Source organism: Bubalus bubalis, chromosome 9 (assembly GCF_019923935.1).
Source record: "Bubalus bubalis isolate 160015118507 breed Murrah chromosome 9, NDDB_SH_1, whole genome shotgun sequence".
NCBI classification, from domain to species: Eukaryota; Metazoa; Chordata; class Mammalia; order Artiodactyla; family Bovidae; genus Bubalus; species Bubalus bubalis.
The window spans coordinates 24,639,811-24,652,648 of NC_059165.1; positions in this window are offsets into that span (position 1 = coordinate 24,639,811).

A 12,838-nucleotide genomic window follows, 5' to 3' on the forward strand; every position below is an offset into this window, starting at 1 on the left:
ATCTCTAGTCTTTCCCATTCTCTTGTTTTCCTCTATTTCTTTGCATTGATTGCTGAGCAAGGCTTTCTTTTCTCTTCTTGCTATTCTTTGGAACTCTGCATTCAGATATTTATATCTTTCCTTTTCTCCTTTGCCTTTTCGCTTCTCTTCTTTTCACAGCTATTTGTAAGTCCTCCCCAGACAGCCATTTTGCTTTTTTGCATTTCTTTTCCATGAGGACGGTCTTGATCCCTGTCTCCTGTACAATGTCATGAACCTCCTTCCACAGTTCATCAGGCACTCTATCTATTAGATCTAGGCCCTTAAATCTATTTCTCACTTCCACTGTATAATCATAAGGGATTTGATTAAGGTCATACCTGAATGGTCTAGTGGTTTTCCCTACTTTCTTCAATTTAAGTCTGAATTTAGTAATAAGGAGTTCATGATCTGAGCCATAGTCAGCTCCTGGTCTTGTTTTTGCTGACTTTATAGAGCTTCTCCATCTTTGGCTGCAAAGAGTATGATCAATCTGATTTCAGTGTTGACCATCTGGTGATGTCCATGTGTAGAATCTTCTCTTGTGTTGTTGGAAGAGGGTGTTTGCTATGACTAGTGCATCTTCTTGGCAAAACTCTATTAGTCTTTGCCCTGCTTCACTCCGTATTTCAAGGCCAAATTTGCCTGTTACCCCAGGTGTTTCTTGACTTCCTACTTTTGCATTCCAGTCCCCTATAATGAAAAGGACATCTTTTTTGGTGTTAGTTCTAAAAGGTCTTGTAGGTCTTCATAGAACTGTACAAGTTCAGCTTCTTCAGCATTACTGGTTGAGGCATAGACTTGGATTACTGTGATATTGAATGGTTTGCTTTGTAAACGAACAGAGATCATTCTGTCATTTTTGAGATTGCATCCAAGTACTGCATTTTGGACTCTTTTGTTGACCATGATGGCCACTCCATTTCTTCTAAGGGATTCCTGCCCCAGTAGTAGAGGTAATGGTCATCTGAGTTAAATTCACCCATTCCAGTCCATTTTAGTTTGCTGATTCATAGAATGTCAACGTTCACTCTTGCCATCCCCTGTTTGACCACTTCCAATTTGCCTTGATTCATGGACCTAACATTTCAAGTTCCTATGCAATATTGCTCTTTACAGCATCAGACCTTGCTTCTATCACCAGTCACATTCACAACTGGGTATTGTCTTTGTTTTGGCTCCATCCCTTCATTCTTTCTGGAGTCATTTCTCCACTGATGTCCAGTAGCATATTGGGCACCTAATGACCTGGGGAGGTCCTCTTTCAGTATCCTATCATTTTGCCTTTTCGTACTGTTCATGGGGTTCTCAAGGCAAGAATACTGAAGTGGTTTGCCATTCCCTTCTCCAGTGGACCACATTCTCTCAGACCTCTCCACATGACCTGCCCATCTTGGGTGGCTCCACATGGCATGGCTTAGTTTCATTGTGTTAGACAAGGCTGTAATGGGCTGCGTGGAAGTGTGGGAATCCACTAGGTAAAAAAAATAGGTGTTTTCTAAAACCCCTAAATTCATGATACTTTGCTATAGAAGCAATGAAATATCAACATACCACATAGTTGCCCCAAATAAATCATAAATATTTTACACAAAAACTTGTATGCAAATGTTTATTCCAGCTTTATTTATAACTACCCCAAACTGAAAATGACCTAAATATCCTTTAGCTAATAAATGGATGACAAGCAATATATCACTTGTATACCAAAGACACTTAAAATTTCATATCAATCTTCAACACTAGAAATCAGTCTAATATCACTTGGTTCTCGTTAATAGATCACAATGGCATAAATTATAAGAAAATTATAATTAAATATAAGATTATCAATTATTATCTCATCTTATCCTCTCCTTTTATGTAGTCTTTCATCATAGAAATGAATACATTTTGAGGGGCCTTATTTCTACTTTCTAAATTCATATACATTGCTATCTAGGATTATATACAGCTAGATGATTGTAAATTGATTATTAGATGATTTATTAGATTTATTAGATGATTTATTATTAGATTATTTATTTTAGTATCTTTTCAGGGCTTGGGTTGATTTTTCTATGATTACCAGTGATATTCCTTTTTGTCTCTCTCTTTTTTTTTTTTTTTAGAGTTTACATGTATTATGGTCTCTGGACCATTTTTCAGAGATTTTTTTTTTATGTTTTTCCCCAAAATCATATGACTTCACAAAGATAACATTTGAAAAAATAATTCAACAAATCCAACATCCTTTCATTTCAAAAAATCTCAGAAAATTAGGCACAGAAGGGAATTTCCTCACATGAAAAAAGGCATTTATCAAAAATCCATAGCTAACATCAAATTCAATGGTGTCAGATTCAAAAATTTATTCCTAATATCAGAAACAAAACAAGGATGTTGATTTTCAAAATTTTACTAGAAGGTCTAGCTGGAGCAATTAGGCAAGAAAAAGAAATAACAGACATCCAAATTAGAAAGGAAGCAGTAAAATTCTCTCTGGTTGAAGATGACATGATTCTATATATGGAAAACCACAAAGAATAAATATATACACATACATATACACATATTCACACAAACTCTGGAACTAATTCAGTAAAGGTCCAAGTTATAAGATCAAAGACTAGAGATCTCTTCAAGAAAATCAGAGACACCAAAGGAACATTTCATGCAAAGATGGGCTCGATAAAGGACAGAAATGGTAGGGACCTAACAGAAGCAGAAGATATTAAGAAGAGGTGGCAAGAATACACAGAAGAACAGTACAAAAAAGATCTTCACAACCCAGATAATCACGATGGTGTGATCACTTGACCTAGAGCCAGACATCCTGGAATGTGAAGTCAAGTGGGCCTTAGAAAGCATCACTATGAACAAAGCTAGTGGAGGTGATGGAATTCCAGTTGAGCTATTCCAAATTCTGAAAAATGATGCTGTGAAAGTGCTGCACTCAATATGCCAGCAAATTTGGAAAACTCAGCAGTGGCCACAGGACTGGAAAAAGGTCAGTTTTCATTCCAATCCCCAAGAAAGGCAATGCCAAAGAATGCTCAAACTACTGCACAATTGCACTCATCTCACACGCTAGTAAAGTAATGCTCAAAATTCTCCAAGCCAGGCTTCAGTAATACATGAACCATGAACTTCCAGATGTTCAAGCTGGCTTTAGAAAAGGCAGAGGAAGCACAGATTAAATTGCCAACAACTGCTGGATCATCGAAAAAGCAAGAGAGTTTCAGAAAAAACATCTATTTCTACTTTATTGACTATGCCAAAGCCTTTGACTGTGTGGATCACAGTAAACTATGGAAAATTCTGAAAGAGATGGGAATACCAGACCACCTGATCTGCCTCTTGAGAAATTTGCATGCAGGTCAGGAAGCAACAGTTAGAACTGGACATGGAACAACACACTGGTTCCAAATAGGAAAAGGAGTACATCAAGGCTGTATATTGTCACCCTGCTTATTTAACTTATATGCAGAGTACATCATGAGAAATGCTGGACTGGAAAAACACAAGCTGGAATCAAGATTGTTGGGAGAAATATCAATAACCTCAGATATGCAGATGACACCACCCTTATGGCAGAAAGTGAAGAGGAACTCAAAAGCCTCTAGATGAAGGTGAAAGTGGAGAGTGAAAAGGTTGGCTTAAAGCTCAACATTCAGAAAACGAAGATCATGGCATCCAGTCCCATCACTTCATGGGAAATAGATGGGGAAACAGTGGAAACAGTGTCAGACTTTATTTTTGGGGCTCCAAAATCACTGCAGATGGTGACTGCAGCCATGAAATTAAAAGACTCTTACTCCTTGGAAGAAAAGTTATGACCAACCTAGATAGCATGTTCAAAAGCAGAGACATTACTTTGCCAACAAAGGTTCGTCTAGTCAAGGCTATGGTTTTTCCTGTGGTCATGTATGGATGTGAGAGTTGGACTGTAAAGTAGGCTGATTGCCGAAGAATTGATGCTTTTGAACTGTGGTGTTGGAGAAGACTCTTGAGAGTCCCTTGGACTGCAAAGAGATCCAACCAGTCCATTCTGAAGGAGATCAGCCCTGGAATATCTTTGGAAGGAATGATACTGAAGTTGAAACTCCAGTACTTTGGCCACCTCATGCGAAGAGTTGACTCATTGGAATAGAGTCTGATGCTGGGAGGGATTGGGGGCAAGAGGAGAAGGGGACGACAGAGGATGAGATGGCTGGATGGCATCACTGACTCGATGGACATCAGTCTGAGTAAACTCCGGGAGTTGATGATGGACAGGGAGGCCTGGCATGCTGCGATTCATGGGGTTGCAAAGAGTCAGACACGACTAAGTACTGATCTGATCTGATCTGATAAGATCAAACAAAAATTCCATTTGTATTATATATTTTCTGAAAAGGAAATAATAACCTGAAATGATAATTAAGAAAATAATTTCATTTATAATAGCATCCAAAAGAATAAAATACTTTGGAGTAAATTTACTCTTCTAAGTGAAAGAGTTATATACTGAAATTTATAAACTACTGGCAAAAGAAATTAAAGGCCTAAATAAATGAAAATATATCCTGTGTTTATAGATTGTAAATGACAATGTTGTTAAGATGTCAGTACTACCCAAAGTGATATACAGATTCAATGTAATTCCTATCATAATACCAATAGTTATTTTTTTCACAAAATGGAAAATCCAAACCTCAAATCCATATGCAAATGCAAAGGACTTGAGTGATTAAAAAAAAAAATCTTGCAAAAGAAGAATGAAGTTGAAGATGTTAAATTTTCAAAAGTTACTACAAAACTTACTAATCAAAGAAATGTGGTCTTAGCATAAGGATAAACATAGAGGAATCAAGTAGAATTGAGAGTCCAGAAATAAACACATACCTCTGTGCTGTGCTGTGCTGTGCTTAGTTGCTTAAGTTGTGTCCAACTTTTTGCAACCCCATGGACTATGGTCCATCATGCACCTCTGTCCAAGTGGATTCTCCAGGCAAGAATACTGGAGTTGGTTGCCATGTTCTCCTCCAGGGCATCTTCCAACCCAGGGATCGAACCCAGGTCTCCTGCATTACAGGTGGATTCTTTACCATCTGAGCCACCAGGGAAGCCCATATCTCTATGGTCAATTAATTTTCAAAAACTAAGACCTCTCAATAGAGCAAAGAATAATCTTTTTTTTTAATCAAATGATGCTTTGATCAATAGATTTCCACTTGCAAAAAAAAAGCTGGAGTCACATCTCACACTACATACAGATATTAACACGAAATGGATCAATAACATAAATATAAGTACTAAAATCTTAAGATTTTTAGAAGAAAGTACATGGGTAAAACCTCACATCTCCTGATTTGGCAATATTATTCAGTTATAAAATGAAATAAGGTACTGATACATGAAACTACACGGAATAACCCACAAAACATTATGGTAAGTGAAAGAAGCCAAATGAAAAAGGCCATATACAAAATACCTGAGATAGATGAAATTAATAGGAACAGAATGCAGATTGGTGGTTTCCAGGGCCCAGCAGGCAGGGAAACGGAGAAACTGCTTAGTAGGTAAGGGGCTTAGTCTAGAGTTATTGAAATATTTGGAACTAGATACAAATGTTGGTTACACAGCATTGTGAACATATTAACTACTACTAAATTATTCACTTTAAAATGGTTTACTTTATGCTATGTGAATTTCACCTCAATAAATTATTTAAAAAATAACAGCTGCTAACTGCAGATGCTCATCTTCCCAAGATGCTTGTCACTGGGCAAAACTGACTTGCATACATAAACATTTATAAATTATGCTGTACTCATGAAGGTTAAGAAACTGAAACAGTGACTGAGTCCTCCTTGTTTATATACCCTGTGCACAGTCCACAAGAGTGGTTTCATTTTTTCCTTCTTTGAGTGAGGGGTGGTAAGAGAAGGGGGCTGGTAATATGCTTAAGCAAAGTCTAGCTAGGGAGAAGATCATGTCTCATGTCTTGGTGTCTACAGAAAGGGTAATTATATAACCAAGATTTGCTTGTAATTTCATAATGTTTTTCTCTTATGTACTTCTTACAACTCCAGTTTCCTTTTTCAAATTGCTTGACTTTTCCCTTAAATAAACAATCATATCTCTTTGGACTTATTTTTTAGCGGCTTAACTTGCCACTTTTCTTCTTTGCAGTGTTTGATGCTAAATCAGTTTGTCCTCATTGATAAGATAATAATCAAGAATACTGACTGTTCCTAGTTTACTTCTTTAATTATTTAAATATTAAAAATGTCACAGCATACTGGGAGAACCTTAAATATCATGCCATGCTAATGATTGGCTTTCTGTTTATCCCCAAAACCAACATATTATGACACAAAACAGATTTGATAAACTGATTGAACAAAACATGGTCTGCTTTCTCTACCCCATCTAGAAGTGCCAGTTACAATTCCTACCATACTACCATTTCTTACTGGTTCTTCCCTACTAACTCTAATACTATATCAGATTCCCTGTGATTGCTTATTTTAAATGTCTGTGTATAGTCGCAATATGCAATAGGATAACACCACTTCTCTTTTCCACACTTATCTCTTTCAAATAGTCTATGCTGGTTTAGGCCTTATTTCCTTATCAGAGTGCCTATTTGACTGTGATTTAGTCGTTATTGAAATCTAAAATTAACATTCATGGCTTCTGTTGACATACATACTGACTATCAATCATTGATTCTTCTGCAAGGAAACAGGGATAGGAAAGACATTTGCTGCTGCTGCTGCTAAGTCGCTTCAGTCGTGTCCGACTCTGTGCGACCCCATAGATGGAAGCCCACCAGGCTCCCCCGTCCCTGGGATTCTCCAGGCAAGAACACTGGAGTGAGTTGCCATTTCCTTCTCCAATGCATGAAAGTGAAAAGAGAAAGTGAAGTCGCTCAGTCGTGTCCGACTCTTAGCGACCCCATGGACTGCGGCCCATCAGGCTCCTCCGTCCATGGGATTTTCCAGGCAAGAGTGCTGGAGTGGGGTGCCATTGCCTTCTCCAAGGAAAGACATTTAGGCAAAGGAAAAGCAGATAAATTAAACCTTGAGAATATTCCTTGATATTTGAATTGCTAGGGAAATTATTTCTGTTCCATGTCCGTGATTTCAAATGTCTTCTTTGAGCCATTTGTAGATTTTAGATGTATTTTGTGAGAATTTATTGACACTCAGATGCACTGCCCCATCCGCACTCTGCTTTTCTCTTGACCTATTGCTTTTGGCATTTCATTTTCTTCGGAGATTATTATATATAATCTTATTGCCACTTCATGTTGAGTTTATTGACAGGGGTGGTCAGATTTCTTTGATTGTGTGGTTATGCACATGTTTAACCTCTATGTACTTGCCAAGTTATTTATTCTACAGAATGTGCATTGCTTGATATACTAAGAAAATGACAAGCTGATGCTTGTAAAGACTAACTATTCCTCTGCATTTGTTCTTTATGTTAAAGCATATTGACACTTTTAAAATGTCAAGTTATTTTCTTTTAATCTTGACATAATTTCAAGGGATAAAATGCTCAAGAAAATCAATCTCGTTAATATTCCACATATTCTGAGACTGTTGTATAATATTTCTTGTGTTAAACAGCTTTGCTATGTCTAATTCAGTGACAATGAGGGTCTAGTGCATTACCGATTACCTTTTATTTTTACTTTGATCAAAACATTCAAAATTATTATTAAAATTTTAAAATATTTTTTGATAATGTTGACATTGCTTCCTTTATTTTAAAAATACACTACTTAGGTGAAGAGGGAACTTTTTAGTAGAATTTTAACTTATAGAACATGTGGAACTTGACACTATTATAAAGCCATATATATCTTATATAAAAACAATTATATAACTGAAACATAGGTTATTATTATGCTTTCAAAGTTAATAACCTTACAAAATAAACATATCAATAATATATTTATGACCAAAATACTCTATTCCTAAATTTACAGTCTTGGGCAATAATCAAGGTCATTGTTATTTTCAAGTAACAAATGAAGTAATTCAGTTCAAGGATGTTTAAAAAGTTTAGGATCATGGTACAAATTAGGGGCAGACTCCTATCTGGGGTCTTGAACCAATTTCATGAATTTAGCTATCATTCATTGAATTCAGGGATTCTGATCTTATATTGATCTCTATTCTTAAATAGCTTTATGTCAACTGACAGTGATTCGGTATGATTGTTGTGACAAAGCAGTTATATAGAGTGGATAGTTAAGGAGAATTGTGGATAGATAACACTGCTATATCCCTTAGAATATATACAAAACCTACTGAATCACTCTGCCTTCCTGGAATCATTTATAGTCCTCAAATTAGGTTTGCATTTTATTTTCCTCTTGATTATTGATAGGATGGGGAGTTTTTCATTATTTTTCCTATCAAAATGGTGAATTTCCACATATTTTACAACCAACATATTAATGGTGTTGGAAAGTATTTTTGACTTGAAACCTTTAAAAATTGCTTGCTTGAAAATGCTTATCCACTCATAAATAAAAGAACAATATTATACTCTTGTTTCTTTAAGATCCAGCAAAACTCTTTAGAAACATGGTTTCACTCTAGTTGTGAAAATTTTGGTTACAGTTTGATCTATGGCCAATAGTTACAGAGTAGGACCAATACATAACTAGAGACAAAGGAAAGGGAGTGCTCCTGGGATAACGTCCAAACTTTGGCCATTAACAGCATGACCATATAGATCTTAATAATTACCAGAAAGTATAGGCATACATGACATGTAAGAAAACCAAATGGAACTACTCAATATTTCTGTAGTTAAATGAAAATTTTTACTATAATTCTTTTGTTAGCTAGGGATGTTTTCAAGTTCAGTTAATAAAAACCCAGAATTTTCAGCAATATATATTTCAGATATTTAAGAAATATTCTGTATATTACTTTTCTAATATAACATGAGCTTCAGGTAAGTACTGCTTTTCAATAAAGTATTTCACATAAATATTTTATTATCAACTTACTATTCAAATTATTTTCCCCAAACACATACAAAAGACATACAATAGTGTTCTAGCTTCTCAAATACACAAGTGGAAAGAATCAAAAAAAATCTGTATTTTACATTTACTATTTCCTTGGACATAAAGTTTCAAAGATATTAAAGATTTTAGAAATAAGAGAATTGTGTTATGATGCAAAGTTTTTAGAGATATTCTTAGCCTTACCTATAACATGTTTTTTTTTTTTTTTTACAGCTAGTAACACATGGGGTTAACAGCTTACTACATGAACATCTGTGAAAATTTTTAATTCAAATACATTTGCAAAACATGTAATATTTTCCATGTACTCCAGGGTATTCTATTTAAAATACATTGTGATCAATCTTTTCATAAAAGACTTTTTCTATGTTTGATTAAGATCTTAATCTAGTTTAAAAATTTGAATTTATGGACTACCAAATTCATTAAATGTTTTTTTTTTTTTCCAATAAGAACCTTTCTATTCCTACTTTTTCTTATGTATTTGCACTATTTATGTTTGATTTTATGATTGTATGTATGAGTGTTTATGTGTTTATGTACCTCTCTTTATAACAATTTATCAATAAGTTTTTGATGAAGGTAATAAAGGAAACCATTTACTGTGCTCTTACCATGGGCACATTAATGTTAGTAAAACCTGTGAGGTAGAAAATGTTTTCCCCATTTTGCAAGGGAAGCAGAAATTTAAGGAGATGAGCACTTTGCCTATGTACTATGTCTTAGTCATGTGTACTATAAGGTGTAAACTCGGAATGAGTGATTTAGCTCGTAATCTCAACAGTGGACAGTTGTTTTATGCTTGTTGAGCCTACTGAAGACAACTGTGGTGTTGGAGAAGACTCTTGAGAGTCCCTTGGACTGTAAGGAGGTCCAACCAGTCCGTTCTGAAAGAAATCAGCCCTGGGATTTCTTTGGAAGGAATGATGCTGAAGCTGCAACTCCAGTACTTTGGCCACCTCATGCGAAGAGTTGACTCATTGGAAAAGACTCTGATGCTGGGAGGGATTGGGGGCAGGAGGAGAAGGGGACGACAGAGGATGAGATGGCTGAATGGCATCACTGACTCGATGGACGTGAGTCTGAGTGAACTCCGGGAGTTGGTGATGGACAGGGAGGCCTGGCGTGCTGCAGCGATTCATGGGGTCGCAAAGAGTCGGACAGGACTGAGCGACTGAACTGAACTGAACTGAATGCTGCTAGACCAGCCCTTGTTATTTGTCTGCCTACCTACTTTCTTTCCCTTCCTCCTTTCCTTTCTTTCATTTCTCTCCTTACTTTCTTTCTCTGACTTGATTCACTTTATTTATCTATTGGAGTATAGTCAACTTTCAATATTATGTTAATTTCTGGTTACAACATAGTGATTTGATATTTTATGTTAATCCGTACACCAGAAACTAATGTAATACACTGATGCTGCTGCTAAGTCGCTTCAGTCGTGTCCGACTCTGTGTGACCCCATAGACGGCAGTCCAACAGGCTCCCCCGGTCCCTGGGATTCTCCAGGCAAGAACACTGGAATGGGTTACCACTTCCTTCTCCAATGCATGAAAGTGAAATGTAAAAGTGAAGTTGCTCAGTCATATCCGACTCTTAGGACCCCATGGACTGCAGCCTACCAGGCTCCTCCGTCCATGGGATTTTCCAGGCAAGAGTACTGGAGTGGGGTGCCATTGCCTTCTCCAAATGTAATACAGTTAACCACAATATTCTTTATTGATAATATTCTTTGTGCTATACATCTATGTAAACATTTTATTTTTAATTTATTTTATAATTGGTTCTTTTTATGTTTTTGCGATGTCCTCAGCAATAACTATTAGGAAACTTTGGACAAAAGATTTATTATTCACATATCTTGGAGCATGACTGGAACCCCACAGTGAAGTTTTTGGAGACAGAGAGAGAGAAAGCAAGCTACTGAGGGCCTGAGATTCTGCTTTCATTGTGGTCCATGGTGGGGCCCTAGAGTTTCATAGACTCTCTATTTATTGATGAATTTAAAACTTAAAAGCAGAATTTAAATATAGGAAGAGAGAGAGAGAGAAAAAAAAAAAGGAGCCAAAATGGTCAGTTATTGAAATCAAACAAGTTCTCTAAAATAAAGAAGGCTGGCTGGGGGTTGGGGGCTGGGCTTGACTCTATCTAGTCCTATGGCTGGAAACTTGTTTGTTCAAGATAGCCATCTTTTAAGTAGATGCCTCAGCAATTAAAAGCTTAAATCAGGCACTTACAAAACAATAAAAGAAAAACCAACTGTCAGGGTTAACACTATAATAATTCTTAAGTATTTCTGAGTACTTACAAAAATAGGACTTATTTTTAGGACAGTTTTGGATTTACAGAAAATTTTTGAGAAAACAGCATGATGAGTTCCAATATACCTTATTCCCAGTTTCCCTTGTTAACATCTTAGTAAGGTACAATTTTCACACTTAATGAACCAATATTGTACATTATTATTAACTAAATTACATACTTCAAATTTCCATAGCTTTTTCCTATTTTTTCTATTCCAGGATCCCATACAATATACCACATTACATTTACTTATGTCTCCTTAGGCTCTTCACTCTGATTGTTTTGCAGACCCTTCTTATTTTTGATGAATAAAGTATTTTGTAGGATGCCTTTTTATCAGGATTTTTTTGATGTGTTTTTCATGATTAGAATAAGGAAATGGCTTTTGCAAGGAAGACCACAGAGCAGAGTGTAATTTTCATCACATCATATCAAGATTATGTAATATCAATTTATCACTGATACTAACATCGATCTTCCAGCTGAGGTATTATTTTTTAGGTTTCTTAATTGTCAAGTTAGTCTTGTTCCCCAATCCTCCCATCTCTACTTCATATTCTACTCTTTGAAAGGAAGTTACTCCTACTTAAGGACACCATACTTCGGGAATAGTGAGCTATTCCTCCCCTCTTTGACGGTAGAGTATTTACATAAATTACTGAAATTCTTCTGCAAGGGAGATGCATCTTTTTTCCCAATTTATTAATTCAATCACTTATGTCAGTATGAACACAAAGACATTCATTTTATACTTTGGGTTGTAATTTGTGTATTTTCTATAATTTATGTATTTTGTTGTTCAAAGTGTTGCAGTATTCGCCATTTAGGAGCTATTTCACTGTGGTCCTATGTCCCCTTGGTTTAACTCCATCAGTGTAAATTTTTTAAGTATTTCCATAATTTCTGTTACTATAAGAAGCTCCAGTCTCATGTATATTTCCTGCCCTGGTCCTATAACCTGCCTTTTCTCTAAGAAGTTCTGGCTCCTTTTATTGGAGAATGGTATTAAATCTGTATGGTCTTTATACTGCGGAGTCCTACTTTTAGGCCTGTTCAGTTCATAGAGCAAGGTAATATATCTGTTCATACAAACTCATGTATTTACATATTTCTATAAACTATACAGATAAATATATATGCTTATAATAAGCTAAACATGTTGCTATTTAGTCACTAAGTCGTGTCTTTCTTTTTGTGATCCCATGAACTACAGCATGCCAGGCTTCTCTGTCCTTCACTATCTCTTGGAGTTTGCTCAAACTCATGTCCATTGAGTCAGTGATGCCATCCAACCATTTCATCCTCTGTCACCCACTTCTCCTCTTGCCCTCAGTCTTTCCCAGCATCAGGGTCTTTTCCAATAAATTGGTTCTTTGCATCAAGTGGCCAAAGTTTTGGAGATTCAGCTTTAGCACCCATCCTTCCAATGAATATTCAGGGTTGGTTTCCTTTAGGGTTTACTGGTTTGATCTCCTTGCTATCCAAGGGACTCTCAAG